This window comes from Phalacrocorax aristotelis, chromosome 18 (assembly GCF_949628215.1).
Source record: "Phalacrocorax aristotelis chromosome 18, bGulAri2.1, whole genome shotgun sequence".
NCBI lineage: Eukaryota > Metazoa > Chordata > Aves > Suliformes > Phalacrocoracidae > Phalacrocorax > Phalacrocorax aristotelis.
Genome location: NC_134293.1, coordinates 9,131,030 through 9,147,239, shown reverse-complemented (window position 1 = coordinate 9,147,239; position 16,210 = coordinate 9,131,030). Strand labels below are relative to the sequence as shown.

Here is a 16,210-nt window from a genome sequence, read left to right as displayed (position 1 = left end):
CTTGCATCTGTCAAAGCTTGCCTGAAATTCCCACGATTTAGGATCTGCTATAAAACAAGCCGTGCCCCCGATGCCAGCTCTGTGGGGGCATGTGTGAGGGCTGCCACGGGTTCGCAGCAGCTCTGCGCAGCTGGAGCACAGGCACACCTGGGCGGCCGCTCCAGGAGGGACGGAGCCGTTTTGGGGTGTGTTAAGCAGGAAGGGTAGAGGGAACATCTGGAGTGTTTCAGCGATGGTCCGGCTCTCCGCTGCTCATCGCCCCGCAGTCAGACAAAAAACCGAGCTGCCATTGGGTGGAAAACAAGCTTTTCAGGAGACATTGGTCACGCTTGGTTGGATGTTTCTGTAAATGAAGAGGGCTGCAGGGAGCGCGGCGTGCAGCGTGGCAGCGGCTGCTGACCCGCCTCACGGTCGGATTTGTCTTTTAGAAAAACATCCAGTTTTGATATTTAAGATTTCCAGCAATGGAAAATTCACAGCAGCTGCGGGGCTGGGGAGCCAGGCGCTAATTGGCGGAACTTGTAGAAAAAGCGTTCCTCCAGCTCTTTTCCATCGGAAAATCCAAAAGCTTTCTCCAACTGTTGATTTCTCACAAAAACTAAAGCAAAACACGCTGGGCGGGGAGCAGGGGTGAGGGAAGATCTTGACAATGTTGGAGCAGCCCTTTTCACTCCATCAGGACAAATATTTACATTTCTTCATTTTCAAGTTACTCTTGTTTGGAAATAATTTGGTTTATGTTGCACTCTGTTACCACACTTCGAAAAATCACAATGAAAACAAAGTGATTTTGCAGAAATACAATGTTTTGGCCAAAACAGAATGACTTTATTTTCCAAATTGTCCCTGGGAATGTTGATATTTTGGGGCCTTTTCCAACTCAGAAATTTCAGAGCTATCTCTCCTTCCCATTTGTCCAGCTACAGCATCGAATAATAATTCTCAAAGGCTTAATAAGAAATCTTTTAATAAATTTTTAATCAATCCTTGGCGTCCGTCAGGCACTTGCGCTGCCTGGATCTTGGGGCTGGAGCCATCTGCGACGCTTCCTACCACCATGCTCAAACCCACCCTGAGCATCTGCTGCTGCTGTCGGTGGCATTGCTGTAATTTGGTAAATTAGTTAAAAATCATCAACAAACGAGCGCTGCAGGTAGCATCTATAGATCTTGCAAGTAGCGTTTGAAAAGAAAATCTTTTCCTATTGCAAAACCATCTCTCGCTGGGTGAGCGCGGGTGCGGTTTCCCCCTAGGTGGATGCTGTAACGTCCTTCCAAGTGTATGAATTGCTGCAGTTGTTTTCCTTGCATCGGAGAGGGTGGGGTAATTAGCGCTGGGAATATGATTACTAACAGGGCCAGGCAAGGGCTGAGTGGCTGCATCCCTGCCCGTGGTGGGAATACGCTCCGTATTTCTCATGGAGCAATAGATGAGAGGTGAGGGATGGGAGAGGTCCCAGGAAGGGTGCAGGCTCAGAAATGGCTCTTAACTACCCACATGATAGCACATCATGGCAAAATCCAGCGTGAGGTTTTCCTTTGGGAGGTGGCTTTGAGACCCATCGAAGTGACTGTCCCTGTAACCCTGGTGCGGGTTGCAGCAACGTGGACACAGGTGTTTGCACCCCAAAACTCATGATGCCACTCCTGTCCCCAGGGCAGCGACTCCAGTGTTGCAATCCCTATTAAGCATTTCCTTCCCAAAATCTCCCTCAGGTCCCGCACACGAATCTCCTCCAACCCTAACATCTTCCCTGCTGTGACCGAAGCTGAGGCTCCAGCCCCTTCTCGGCAGCCTGAGCCTGCCTGTCCCCGGGAACGCGCTCGAGAAAGGTCACTGTTGAGGTGCTGGGCCTGTCCCACAGCCAACGATGCGCACGGCTGGGCGTCATGGCCCAGGGGCTCAGCACCCCCGGGGGCTCAGCACCCCCTGGGGCTGCAGAAGCTCCTTGGCCATCCGCTCCGGCCAGCAGGGCTGTCCCCTGCTTCGACCATGGGAAAACCTGCCCAAGACGTGTATCAGCAGCTCCCAGCTCACGTCTTGCCCAGGGCTGTGGGTTTCGCTTGGGGTCCAGGGTGTGGGTTTGGGGACAGGCAGCTCATTGTCTGTGAGCTTTCTGCTGGAAAACTTCCTTTTTGGTGAAAAGGTGCCCTTTGTGCATCAGGTGGAGGGGGGGCTAATCCAAGCTTGCAGGTGTAGGCAGCTGTTTCGGGTGTCTGGAATAGGGCTAAACCCTGCCTAATCAGCAAGGATGGAAAAGGGCCATTGTCTCTTTTAAAGGGCCTCTGCAGGGAGCCCATGTCCCTGGTGATGTCCTGCCTGGGGTGGGATGTGCAGCGCTGCACATGTGAGCTTTCCCTCTGCTTCCAGTGGGTCCAGCATTGCCTCCCACCCTGCATCTCCCATTCCCGCTTCCAGCTCTCGTGGTGAGCAGGTTTTCTAGACCTCTAGTCCTCTGTGCAGCTTTTTGGGATGCTGCTGCAATCTGGGGCCTCCAAACAGAGTCCCCAGCGTTGTGGGTGCAGCTGCAGCCAGCACTGATCCCTCTGGGAGCCCTGCAATGCTGAGCTCCTGGGGGGACAGTGAACAGGGGGTCCCACCATGCCCCCCACGTTGCTGTGGGGCACCCCCATGTCCTGGCCCTGTGGCATGAGCTGGCACCAGCACTTGGGGCAGGGCCTCCAGCACCACTTTTTGGGATGCTGCAGGGAAGAGGCTCAGCAAAGCCCATGGGAGGCCGGCGGGAGGCCGCTGGGGTGCCCTGGCAGTGCCATGGGGTTTCAGCTCGTGCGGGGCCATCTGCGGCTGCCTGTTCCCCATCCCCTCTGGCACCTCCCCTCGCTCAAGCACTTCCTTCCTCCTGGCCCATTTTTCCAGCGATGCTTCTCCTGTGCTGCTGTCTCCTGTCCCAGCAGCTGTTTCGTAGCACCAGCTATTTTGACTACTCGGTTAACTATTTATCCAGACGGAGTGGGTCTGTTGTCGTGTGCCTGGCATGTTTTTTCCATATACAAATTCTGCGCCAAAGCGGACAGGACAGAACCCAAGAAGCTCTGTGAGTCGTCCCAGGCGCTGGGCGTGCTTGCTTTGGCTGCTGTTCAGCCTCCCCAGGTCACAGCCCCTGCCCTCAGCCCCCTTTCACAGTGAATTTGGGGGTTTTGTCCTCCTCATCCCCTCTTTCCCTCGCACTGGTCACACCCGTCGGACCTCACCCTCCTCGCCCTGGCCCGGCTGCAATAAGGAACTGGTGTGCCTTCATTTTCCTAGCACTTAATTTTAATCAAATGCAAATCCCAAACACTCTGCAAACCCAGTGATCCATGCAGATGTTAATTGCCAGGGCCGGGAATGCTGTTTGCCACCCTGGGAAGGGACAGGACGGGACCCCTGTCCCTGCTGGGGGGTGATAGGGTGGTGTGGCCCTGTGGCCACTCCTGGCTCTGCCCAAAACAGAGGCCATGCCAGGTCCCCAGCCTCCAGCAAGGGAGCTCAGGGAGGATTTTGGGACCCGTGCATCCTCCCAGGGGCCCAAATGGTTCACTGGGGTTTTGGAGCTGGGTCTCTGCAGCCCCTATTAGGGCACAAACCCACTGCAGAGCTCAGCTCCCAAATATGCTTCTTTTTCACCCATTTATGCTGCCAGATAAAGACTCTTGGCTTAAAGCTGCCTTCTCCCCAGCAGGGTGGTGCGATCACCTCTCCAACCCTCGGAGCTCCCCATCTCCATTAGGGACAAGAAATGGCTTCACCCGAGCACCTCCGTGAGCAAATTCCCTGGAGGATTTTCGCCCCCATCCCATGCTCCAGCAGGACCGAGGATTTTCCCATGAGCAAAACACGTGGCTGGCGGCCAGCAGAGCCAAGGGTGCCCTCACACCCACAGTCCCCTGGACCACGGCAGGGCCCAGGTTTGGCTGCTGAGCAGCATTTGCATTGAAAACCCCAACTTTGAAATGCAAAAAGTGCCCAGCTGTGATGGGAGACATTGCAGCAGGGAGTTTATAGAAAAGCCTAAATATTTACCCAGAAACATTGTGTTTTCTCTCTGCTCTTGAATTTCATGATGTTTATTTCCTTTGCTCACTCCTGGGCTGGGGACAAGCAAGGACAGTCCCCAGCTCAGCCATGCTGGAGGGGACATTTCTCATCATCTCAGAGCAAAACTAGCTGAAATTCAGAAAACCCTGCCAAAACTCGCTCCTTCAGCAACGCTTATTTTCTTTTCAGCTCTTTTCTTTGCAGAGAGCCTGAAGTTTGAGCGCACTTGTTGCTCGGTGCATGAAAGGAAAGTTGGCAGCTCTCCGGGCTATTGTCAACCCCCTTACGAAACTCAAGGATTTCGGCTGTGTTTCCTACCCACTGACCTTATCGAGGTTTTGCACACTCTTGGCATTTCTTCATGCCCCTGGGGCGGTTGCATAGTGCAAAAAGCTGGCGTCACAGGGGCGAGGGGCTGTGGCGCTGAAAGCCGCGCCATCCCGATGCCACCGGGCCCTTGCAGGGGTGCATCCCCTGTGAATGGGTATTTGAATGGAGATAAGCAACCCCCAGCACCATTTATTTAGCACATACCCTGCTATTTCTGTTTGCGAGTTGTCAGCTGACGTTTGCTGAGCGGCTTGTGCTCGTTTGTTGCCTGTAGTTTTTGCTGAAGGCTTTGCAGTAGTAGCTTGGGGTGTATCCCTTGTTCTGTATCACTCACATGGCCTCGGGACCCCTGGGGACCTCACATGTTAGACCTCACCCACAGAGCACAGGGGTTGCCTTCAGCACATCTCCTCCTGATATTCTCATCCTGCATCTCTCCGTGTCTGCAGAAATATGTGCAGAGGTTGATGCAAAGATGCCTCGTGGTGGGCGTGCAGGCAGGGATGGCTGCTTTGGTGCCCTGTACCCAAGGATGTCCTCAAGAAACACCTCGGCACTGTGTGTCAGGGTGCGCTGGCCTCCATGCTGGGGTCACCCAATGCAACAAGGCAGGCCCAAACCCCCGGGGATTCACCCCAGCCATTGGAGACATGGTCTTTCTTCCTTTTGGAGTGGATTTAATATCATGGCTAGGCGCTGCTGCGTGCTCGAGCAATACTGAACTGGTTCCCAGGAAGGTTTTTGGACCCAGGCTGGACATTTACGGCAGCTGAGTGGCTTCTGTGCCAGGAGAGCAAGCCTCGCTCTTCAGGAGCAAGGACTTGCTAAGTAGTTGAATCCCATCCGTGGGCTACAGCAAGTGCTGTGGGCATGCATCCCGTGAGCTGCCTGAGGTTTGGGTCATTCTGCTGGACCTTCGAGAAGTGGGTTGTGGAGCTCCTTAGTGGGGGATGAGGGACACAACGTGGGCTGGGTCGTCTTCTCCCCCTCCAGAGTTCTCAGGCAGGAGCAAAGCCCTGTGCTAGTGGGAGGCGCACTGGGTGCATCGGTGCGTGGTTTAACACTCGGCGGGTGTTTGGGGCTGTGCACGTGCCCCAGGCGAGGGTATCTCCAGGGACCCTGCTGCCCCTCTGGGACACAATGGTGGCAGTTTGTGCTTGATCTGTACCCCGGGGCCATTGCTGGCATCCTCTGGAGTGCTCGTGAGGAGGCGACCAGGGAGGGACTGGGCACAGGGAAGCGACAGACGTGGGGTTGCGACGCTGCCTCTGCCGAACCGTGAGACCCGCAACGCCCCCAAAGGCTTTCCCCAGGGGAGCATCAGGATATGTGGGGCCGGGATTGCTGGTTGCATGGCGAGGATGTAATCCATGAGGATTTGCGTGATGTAAGAGTGAGAGCAGGTCAAAAATATTTATCTTCAGTCTGCGGTGCTCGCGGGGGCACGCTGCCGCCCGGGGATGCCGCTGACCGAACCCTGTGTGCCATACCCACAGCGACTGGGAGCGACTGGCCCCGCTGTGTTTGTGCGAAACACAAGTGCACCCTTGGCTGGCAGCCACCAAGCAACGGCGCAAGGGTGTTCGGCTTCCTCAAGGCCGCCTGGCCGTGAAGATAAGCGCCGGAGCAGGAAGCGTCTCACACTGTGCTGGGCTAGAGCAAGTTTTGGCTCCCTGGCATGGTGGGGGCTGGGGCTGCAAGCCGAAGGGCAGCACCCGAGCTCCTTGCCCACGGGATGGCAGTGGTGGGGACGTCCCTGGGACAAACCCCAGGGACGTCTTTTCTGCGCGGTCCCCTCCTGGGGACAGTCCCAGCATGGGTATGGTGGGGCTGGAGGATGCAGTAGGCAGCAGGAGGGCAGCACCTGCCAACATCCCCATCCTACGGCCGCGTAACCATCCTGGCTGTGACCCTGGAGGTAAAACACAAGCGTCATGGCCTGAGCACCCCATGGTCTGTCCTGTGCTCACCCTCACAGCACTCCAGTGAGACAAGTCCCCTCGTTTCACCGGCGAATGCAGGTATCGCTCTGACCAGCTACAGAAAGGACATCTCCTTGTGCTCAGTGTCCACAGCATAGCTGTTAATAGCCGACCTGCCCGGGGAAAGGGAGTCTTTTGCTCACTCGGTGCAGGTATTGAGTGATTTCCTAATGCCCGGCGCTTGCTGGGGCACAGACGACCCCTCTGCCCCAGCTGGCTCCGGTGCTGATGTTGGAGCGCAGGAAGATGCTGCACCCTCTCTTGCAGCCGGTGCTGGGAGCTGCGTGCATCCAGTGCAGCCACCATTGAGGTTTGTGGTGGGCTGTGTTTTGCCAACAACATTTAGTAAACAGCCCCACGTGTGGTGCACAAGAAAGATCCTAATCTGGCTCAAAAAAAAAGAAAAAAAAAAACCAGCCCAAAGTTATCTTTGCAAGCCAAGTCTGCAAATGCAGGAAAAATTCCTTCACCCTCTGTCAAACAGCATCTGCCCTCCTCCTTGCCGGAGATAATTGCTCCGTCTACCAGCAAGCTGCTCCTGGCAGCATTTGGCCAGGACATCGTGTCCCAGGGACCGGCTGCTTCCCCGTAGCGCCATCACAGCCGACGAGAGGTTTGCTCGCTGCCTTCTCAGAGGTGGGGTTTGCTTTTAGGGGGGAGCAGGCAGGGAGGGGGATGAAAGGGTCACTGTGGCTGGAGGCTGCAGGAGGCTTTGCAAAACAACAGCTCTTATATTATAGGCCTTAATATTTGATCTGGGGTCTGATTTTCCTAAAGGGCTGTTGCACACAAGCTTTCCTGGAGGGGGAAAAAAAATTAATTGGAGTAATAAGACAGGGCGCGCATACAGGACTGAGCATCAGCTAACCCCAGCACATGGCATGCCCGGGACAACAGCTACCTATCTTATGGTTTTTTTTAATGTAGTGAAGGTAGGAGAGAGCAATGGTTTGGCTCAGCGGGGCCAGAATTAGCCCTGCTGTGCCTGGGGTCAGGTCTGCAGTGAGCTTGAGGGGAGGGATCTGACTCATGCAGTCACTAGCGGATTGTTTCGGGGTTTTTATTTCTTTATTGGTGATTAATGGCAGTGTTTCATTTCTAATGGAAGGAAATAGGGAGGAAATGGTTTCTTGCGTTCATTTATCAGGGATTTGTTTAAATGGGTGCTCGCATTCCCTGGAAATAGGTCACAGTTGTGTATTTTCATGGACAAGAAGCTGGTTGGGCTGGGGCTGGATGTCAGATGTTTGGACAGCAGAACGCTTGCAGGCTTTCCTGTGCAAGGCTGTTCCCCTCGCCTCTCCCAACCCCATCCTCTCGGCCCCATGCCAGGGACACCCTGCGTCCTGCTGCCAGTGGACGGAGATGCTTTGTAGTTCCCAGCCAAAGCATCCTCTGACTGCTGCTATTCCCAGGCTGTACAGGGGATCGTGGGTTAATTAGGTGGAAATCAATATTCCTGGCATCTCCCTGCAGCAGGGCTCTGCCGCAGGCAGTGGGGCCAGGTGTGTGGGGTGTGCACGGAGGGTGCATCACCTCCAGGAGATGCGCCCCCCTCCAAGTGGTTTTGGAGCCGGTAGTTCTGGGGCACAGAGCTTTTAAAAGAGAAATCCCATTTTTGAGTGGAGTGATGGTGTTGCCCACAACTCCCCCTCCAAAACGGGGACTTGAAGGAGTCTGGTTCAGGCTCAAAAAGTCCCAGACCACCTGTGGATCCTGTGCAGGTGCTTTAGATACTTCAGGATGGAGCATCGTGAGCATGGTGAGCCTCATGGCAGTGTAAATAGCCCTGAAACTCTGGTGGTCCTTGTGCCTGGAGCCCAGGGCTGTGCAATGGCCCCGCTGGCACAGCTTTGCAGGGTGGGGGGGTATTCACGGCTGGTTTGAGGGGTACGGGAACTACAAGGCTGCATGTTGTATTACTGCAACCCCTGGGCAGGCAGGACAGCAAGGAGAAAAGTAGAGCTTTCCAGCCAGATGAATTTGGATGAAGTGGGGGAATTTGATGGCTTTTGGGGAGCAGACTAGTCAAAATCCTTTGTTGCAGGTGCATTTGCCTGTGGACAGCCTGCGGAGGTGGGAAGCCGCCGCAGATGCCCTGGGGCAGCTCGGGGCAGGGGCCGGCTCTTGCGGTGCAAAGGATGCCATGCCGGGAGGCAGGGCTGGGGCAGCCGTGTGGGCAGGGGATGGCACAGCCACGGTCCCGTGTCCTTGCCACTGCTCGGGCAGCAGCAGCGGACCTGGGACGGGGTCACCGCCGCTGGAGCATTTGCCTTGTGCCATGTCGCCTGTGTGGGCCATGTGGTGGAACGCAGCAGGGAGATATGGGGAGGGGGTTAACAGGGCTTTTTGCCCCTCATTGCTGCCCTGATGTTGTGGTCAGTCTGGCACGGTGGGAGAGTTTCAGGGGCAAATAGGGATGTCTGGTGGATTACAAATATGAATTTCTGGTCATCTTGCACATTGACATTGAGATGCTTCTGTGAATTCAGTGCTCAGGGCTGGCGCTGAGCAAACCCAGGACCTTGGGTCACTTGGGGTGGCTCTTACCGCCATCCCAAAACCCACAGCAGACCCACACTTTGATGTCCTTCAGGCCCATGGGAGCTGAACGCATCATTGATAACTGAGAGCTGAGCCATTTAAAAAAATGCATTTGTGCACTGAAAGGACTCAGCCTTTGGAAAAGTTACTCATCTTCCTCTTCATCTGAAATAGCACCGTTCCTTGTGGCCGTCCTTCCCCAGCATCACTGTACGCTCTCAGCCTGGCCAGGCAGCCGGAGCCCGAAAATCCTAGCAACAATGACATTGTTTTCTATATTTGCATCACTTAAGGCTGAGCAGAACCGATGACACACCGTGGAGCTGGCAGTGAAGCTGGTATTGATGCCATCTGCAGAGAGCCGCCTCCTCACCGTGTTAAAATTAAATTTACTTAACTGTTTGGTTTGTGCTTCCCCTGGGCTGGCGTGCGGGGTGCTGGTGGTGGGCACCGTGGTGCCCGGCCGGGAGCCCAGGGTGGCCCCAAACTGAGGGATGTCTTTTGCGTCTTGCACCAAGCGCAGATGCAGAGATATCACATCTCGTCCCGTTCCTTGGCGCACGCTATGTGCACAGGCTCCTTCCAGACATCGCGCCCTTCCCATGAGCAGTTTCCAGCAGCAAATGTTCTTGTGATTTTTTTTTTTTTCTTTCCTTTTTATCACAGGCTGCTTCTGATGTGGGAGACAAGGGCTCAGCTCCACTCCGTCTTCAGAGAGATGCAGGCTGGGTGGCTTGCAAACCCTCTTAGGCTTTATGCGCCTTTGGATACTCATGTTTTAAAAGTAAATTTGGCTCTTTGTATTTTACTTAAAGTGCACTTGGGGACTCATGATCTTGTGTGATGAGGTTGACTGGGGGGAGAGGACTTCTGGCCTCATAGGGAAGCTTGAAAATAGGCAAGTGTCATTTTACAGCTGGGAAAGCAGAAAGGAAACACCACGGCCTTTGCTTTTGAGTTTTGAGGGGTGTTTTGTTGTGCAGAGCCATGGGCCTTCGGATGCCTGCGGAAAGCAGTGCGGTCTGGCCAGCGCCAAGCAAACGTCTCCCTGCTGCATTAAACCTCCCCCGGGAAAATCCACCCGCGGTGGAAAAATCTCTGTCATGCCCACAGGGTCTCTCCCAGCCCAGCTTTTGCTGCCGCTGTGTAAGGCCGAGAGCGGTCAAGGTTGGGTTCCCGGCGATCCCTCGGAGACGCGGGAACTTCCAGCACAGCCGAGCTCCCGCCAGGCGCTGCTGTTCAGGGGGGATGAAGAAAGCCAAGTCCTACAGCCACATCCCACCGGTAACAGGAGATGCCCTGTGTGGTGCTCCCTCCAGAGCAGTGAGTTTGGGCCTTAGAGCAATGAATTTGTTAGTGGTTTGTTTGGTTTTTTTAAATGCTGGATTCTAAATGTATGAATTCTGGGTTTTGCATTTGGAGAGCACTCGCTGCATGTCTACAGCTAGAAACTTGGAGTGTAAAAATAATGTAAAAGCCAAGACGGGCGTGAGAGGCTTCCAGGAGAAGAGGCAGGCAGGCATGCAGCACACCATGACCCGCACAAAACCCTGTAGGTTGGCACAGGGGGTCCAGTGCAGCCCCAAAATGCTGTCAGGGCTGCAGCGTGCCGGGGCGCAGTGCTGACCCATGCCAGGCGAGCTGCGGGGGGACCGGGGGGATCCCACACTGCTGCCCGCAGCACGGTGGGAGACGCACAAAGCAGAGGAGGTGGGGAAATGTGGTGGCAGCTGAGAGCAAAGTGCATCCTCTTGCCCAGCCCCAGGATGAGCAGAAATAGAATAGCAAAATTAGAGCTGGGATGTGTAAACAAAACAGCAGAGGGATGAGGATGGGTTGGCTCTGTTTAGGAGAGCTGGGCCAGGCAAGGGTTTATTTCCCTACCTGTAGTGGGCTACTTTTGCCTAGTAAATGATGAAGACCTACAGATACTAAAAATAATCAAAGCAAGCCTAAAACATCCCAGCCCTGATGGCCCAGATGAGCAGGCAGCCCTGCATCAAGCCAGCCTCCAAGAAGTCCATTTTCCTTTAAAGTATTTTTCTAGTTCCTTGGTGCAGGACCGATGCTTTTCACATTGTTTGCTTGTTTTTGCAGCTTTGCACAAGAATAAAAGAAGTGGCTCTGGGAGATGAGTTATCCCATAGGTCACATTTTTTCCCTTGAGCTTTGGGGTTTCTTTTCCTCCATGCACCTGGTCCTGCTGAGCACTGAGCCCAGCACAGACCTGGGCTGATGGGAAGCGCCTCCCATGGCAATCGCTGGAAGCAGAGGCCAACCCGTGGCAGCAGCACTCTGGCCAGGTGGCATTATAGATATCATCAGGTTTGGCTTTCCCACCCCACCAGGTCACACAGGCAGCTGCCTTTGCCTCATGTGCCCGTGCCCAGCAGCGGAGCTGTTCCGTGTCCTCAGGCCTCTCGGACCTGGTGCTTTGGGGCTCAGCAGGATCAGTGGCATCCTGGCGTGATGGAGAGCGTTTTCTCAGCAGCGGGTGCTTTTGCCGCCCAGGCTGAGTGTGGGAGAGTGCTGCCAGCTCTGTTTTAATTGGCAGGAGTCGATCGGCCCTGGGAGCGCTGGGCTTGATTATCGCTGCCGGCGTTTACGAGAGGGTACGTTTTCCACTCTCGCGGTGAGGGTAGGAGCCAGGAGAAGCCTCCACGGCTGTGCCAGGGCTGAGTCACACGGGTTAGGAGGAAAGAAGTGTGTGTGTATGTGTGGAATTAAACAGTCAATCATGCTTTCAGCAAGCCTGAAATCATGTGTGATATTTTTATTTTCAGATTCCCGGCTTCCATTTTTTGTGGCAAGGTTGCTCCCAACGTCCCGACCGCAGTGATGCCACGCTGAGGGCAGCCTCTGCCGCGCCGGTGCTGGGGGTGGCAAGCGAAGCCTGGCTGCATCCCACCACCATCCCAGAGCCCCCACTCTCCCCTGCCCAACGAGCCAGGGCCTGGGGGGACATCTCGGCAGCTAATTTGCTTTGCAGACCCTTGATCGCCCAGGGGAACGTGGGTGCCTTTTCCTCTTGGCTGCTGGCTCCCCACTTTCATCCGTGCACGGCCCCAACGGCTGTGGCACTGCGGAGATCCCCGGGAGCCACCTGCCAAGGCAGGGAATTGTGTGCGAATGAAAGGTATTTTTTGGGAAAGCCCAGGAATGGGGGGAGCCCACTGGGACAGAGCCGCTGCGTTCAGGTGAGCAAGAGCAGGAGTCCAAAGCAAGTCATGCCTTCTTAAAAAATATATATATAAACCCCCCAAAGCAGGCAGAATTGGCCCATGGTGTGAGGAGGACGAGATGTGACATTTCTCTTTGGAGAAGCCACAACGGCTTTGCACAAGGTTTGGGGTCCACGGGGAGGCTGCAGGATGGTGAGCGCCAGCCTGAGCCACTGCCAGCAGGAGCGGTGCCCGCCGTGGTGGCCCTGGCTGGGGTCCCAGGCTGGAGCCACACAAACACGGCCAAGATGTGGCTTGCATTGCGGGAAGCTGGCAAGTCCCCCCGAGCTCTCCCAGGGTCATCCCAGCGGGGTCCGGGTGCTGAGGCAATAGCAGGGCCATTGCTCATGATGTTACCGTATGTTTCAGGAACGAGTTTGCTCCCAAAGACACGGTCCCTAGAGCCATGCAAAGAGGAGAATTTAAAAAGGTTGGATTTTTGGGTTGTTTTCTTTATTTTTACCTCCTTACCCCCTGGTTGCAGGGCGCAAGCACAGCCTGAATCCACTTGGTCCAAGCCGAGCGAGAAGGTAAGAACAACTAGAGCAACTTGATTTGGAGGGATGCTCAGGCATGACATCTGAGCCAGGAAACCATCACCAATTCCTCAAGCTGGAAAAAAACAGGAAAAAATGGTGGGAAAAAAGCATTACATCTCCCGCAAAGGCCACCACCTTCAGCGTGAGCAGCCTCAGCGTTACTGGGCTCGGCATCCAAACCAAAATGAACTGAGCAGTCGCACATGTTCTTCCTTTGCGGAGCCAGAAGCTGTTGCTGTCATGTTATGTATTTGCTCTCTGATTAATGTAGGATATGTTTTTTTTTCAGGGAAGAGAATCAGAGAAACCGACAGCAGCACGTTAAGTGTTTGGCAAACAATTTCTTTTACGTTGCGCGTAGGTAGCGCTCGGTATATTTGCGAGCTATATATACCTAAATACACATATATCTCACGCCACATAATGTTTCCACTTTTTTGCAGACTACCTGCAAAACATAGACACTATCAGAAGCTGTAAATACAGTCATTACACCAGCCACTGACGATACACTAGCCAAGTCTCTAAAGATTTCTGATGCAAAAGGTTTTTGTGTTTTCCAGGGAAAGACAAGGGGGTTTTGTCGCCTCCTGCCCATCCTGCAGGTGGGGCTGTGGCTCATACGTTTCAGGGTACCAATGCACCCAGAAGAATAAGGTGTCCTGGAGCTGTAGAAGTGTGTTGGTAATTCAAAGTGAATTTTCAGGAGGTGTTTGAGAAATTTTCTTCATCAAATTGGGGGTGGTGGTGGCTTGGCTTCTCCTTTCAAGACAAAAAAATAAAGTAAAAACTTTGGGAAAGGAAGCTCCAACAAATGAAACCTTTCTTTTTTTGGGTGATTTTTTTTTTTTTTATTCCTACCCTTCTTAAACAGAGCTGAATCTGTGTTGCTTTAAAGGGAAAAATTCATCTTTTTTTTGTTTAGGAAGTGTTGGAACAATATCCTGGGACTCCTGGAAAAAAACAATACTGCTGCTTCTTATTTTTCCCCCGTTCCTTCCAGCTTGACTCCCCAGTCAAACCAGTCCCTTTTATCCCAGTTGCATTTTTATTTTGCTAAAAAAGCATCAGTAGAGTCACCGCTGTTTTCTCCTGATTCACAGGGAAGTTTGCAGCCGGACCTGTCCATTCCAACGCTGCGCAGAAATGTGCTGGGTTACCTTTTCCTTTTTTTTGTTTTTTTTCTCATGGGCTTCCCTGCCTCAGAGTGGAGGGTTTGTGGAGGCTGATCTGGTTTTCCTTTGTTCAGTGCTCACAAAAGAGAAAGAGGAAGGAAACCCGCCATCGCTCGGCCTGATACTCAGTTAAAAATAGCAGGGCTGGCTGGGCCGGGGTTCCCGTCCTCGCTAAAGGTCACTTCCCCGAGCCCCGCTGCTGAAAATATGTCACTGTATGTCCCATTTTGGCATATTTCTGATGGTTTGAGGGCAGCGAAGAGCCTAGAGGAAGGAGGGATGCTCACCGCCCTGCAAACCTTGGCTCCGGGCTGTGCATGGGTTTTATTTTCCATCCTAGTGAACCACGTCCAGGGTTCCCTCCGTGGAGTCGGGATGTGCCGGCCACAGCGGGATCTCCGCAGCTGAAGAGCTGAAGCTAGCACATCCTGCTTCCCCTCCTCTGCTGCGAGGAGGGTGTCCCGCTGGCCAGCGCATGGGGCCAGGCCGCCCCAGTGGTTTGGGTATTTTTTTAATTTAAAAAAAATTTTTAGATTGCTTTTTTTTTTTCTTCCCTGTGCAGCTCAGCTGCTGTCTGAGATCAGGGCAGTCCCAGGGCTCAGCAGTGTGGCCTTGGTGGCTTGCAGGGGGACAGGAGGCAGGGGGAGACGGTGCAGGGCTGGGGGCCAGCTCCAGTCCCGCCTTCAGCATCACTCGCACAGGCAGCCAATCTCCAATCTCCTAGGAAACTGCGGGAGGACTTGGTGCTGTCACGAAACCCCTGGATTCCCCAATTCCCACCCTCTAGACCTGGGAATCAGCCTTAAAAAGAAAGTGCACAATAAAAAAACAGCACCAGCAAACCATCCCATGCAGCGTTTGGGTGCCGATATCCCCTTTGCTCCCAAAAAGCCTGCTCGATGCTGGGATGGGCAGCCCCTCCCCGGCCCCTCAGCACCCACCCCTCCGCGGGACCGGGGTGCAGGAGGGATGAGGGCATCCCTTCGGGCAGCGCTGGGGCCGGTTTGCGCCGCAGGTTGCATCCCTCCGGCCAGAGGGGCCACCTCCCGTGGGCATTTTGGGCTTCGAAGCCGCCGTGATGTGTTTGTCCGCTGTCGAGGGAGGTCTGTGGTTGGAGGGGGCCGGCTCCTGGTGCTGGGATATTGTGCGATTCCCGGCCGGTAGGAGAGAGGAAAGGTGCCACAGATGTGAAAGAAAGAGAGGCAAAACCCCTCTGATGCTGGTTCAGCGCCGAGCGTGCGTCCAGCTCTTACCCTCCCCTTGGTGAACGCTGCATCTCCATGGAGAGCAAGGATCGTTCGTTCCGCCTAGTTAAAACCAGACATTTTTCCATTTTTGGCTTCTGCTTTTGCTGGAGGGAAATGTGGAGTGAAATTTTGCTTGTAGTGAGAGGGCTGAACTAACCCCCTCAAACATCAGCCCAGCCCCAGGTATGTGCAGGGCTCTCGGCTTGCTTGGCGCGGCCTTGGAGCCTCCTGTTGTGATATTTGCTTTCGCTGTTTCCTAAACTCCAGCAAAAACCCTGGGAATGACACACCACAAAGGCAATTTTTTTTTTTTCCAGGAGCTATTTTGCATCAGGGAAAAACCCATCTGAGCGTCAGAGCGAGTGTCATGGTGTTCCCCCTTTGAAGGATATTAATGTATTTTCCTACCTTTGAAAGGGATTGGAATACAGTTAAAAAAAAAAAAATGCCCAATTTAGGTCTGCATTCATAAACAGACACTTCTAAGTGCCTGCTGCTGGCTGTGGGGGAAATTCTAGGGAGTTCAGAAACACCGCAGGACCCTTACTCAAATCCTGCCTGGCAGAGCTTGGGTGAGCGGTCCAGAAATGCCCTGATCGGGCACTGTACTTAGGAAAGCCCTGTTTCCAGCTTAATTACAGACACAGCCATGAACGGAAAGGCAACCTCAATGTGTATGCTTTATAGCTGCCACTGTAAATATTGACTGACACTGGGAATCCTATTCCTTGTAGCCATTTGCAGTGGGAGCAGAGTTGGAAAATAGGGCGACTGCCCCGTAGGTCCATCGCCTCCCAACAGAAGTCTTGTCTGGGTGGACCATTCCTCCTCATTTTCCCTAGATGTAACCCTGCCTGCCTCGAAATCCTGTGCTGGCCAGGTGTTTCCAGGATCTCTGTCTCTCTGCATCCATGGCCCCAGGTGGGCTCTGCAGAGCTGGGGCTGCTGCAGCCCTGTGCTGCAAATCCACGTCATCCCCTGTGCCCTGGCTGGACGCATGGCAGGGCTGGTGTTCCCCTGCCACCTTCAGCGGCTGTGTTTATGCTCTGAGAAGCCAATGGTCACCATGCTCCTACATCACCTTAAGGTGCACAGGACACACAGCCAAGGGCATATATTTCCAGCAAGGGTAGA

General features: G+C 54.1%; 1 long non-coding RNA gene across 1 annotated transcript; it reads left to right on the top strand.

The window, feature by feature from the left end:
- The first annotated feature begins 6,876 nt into the window (after positions 1-6,876).
- On the top strand, positions 6,877-13,463 carry LOC142066108 (uncharacterized). Its single transcript, XR_012663607.1, has 4 exons — positions 6,877-6,986; positions 9,561-9,678; positions 11,678-12,091; positions 12,600-13,463. It is a non-coding gene; the product is annotated as an uncharacterized LOC142066108 (long non-coding RNA).
- The last annotated feature ends 2,747 nt before the right edge of the window (positions 13,464-16,210 follow it).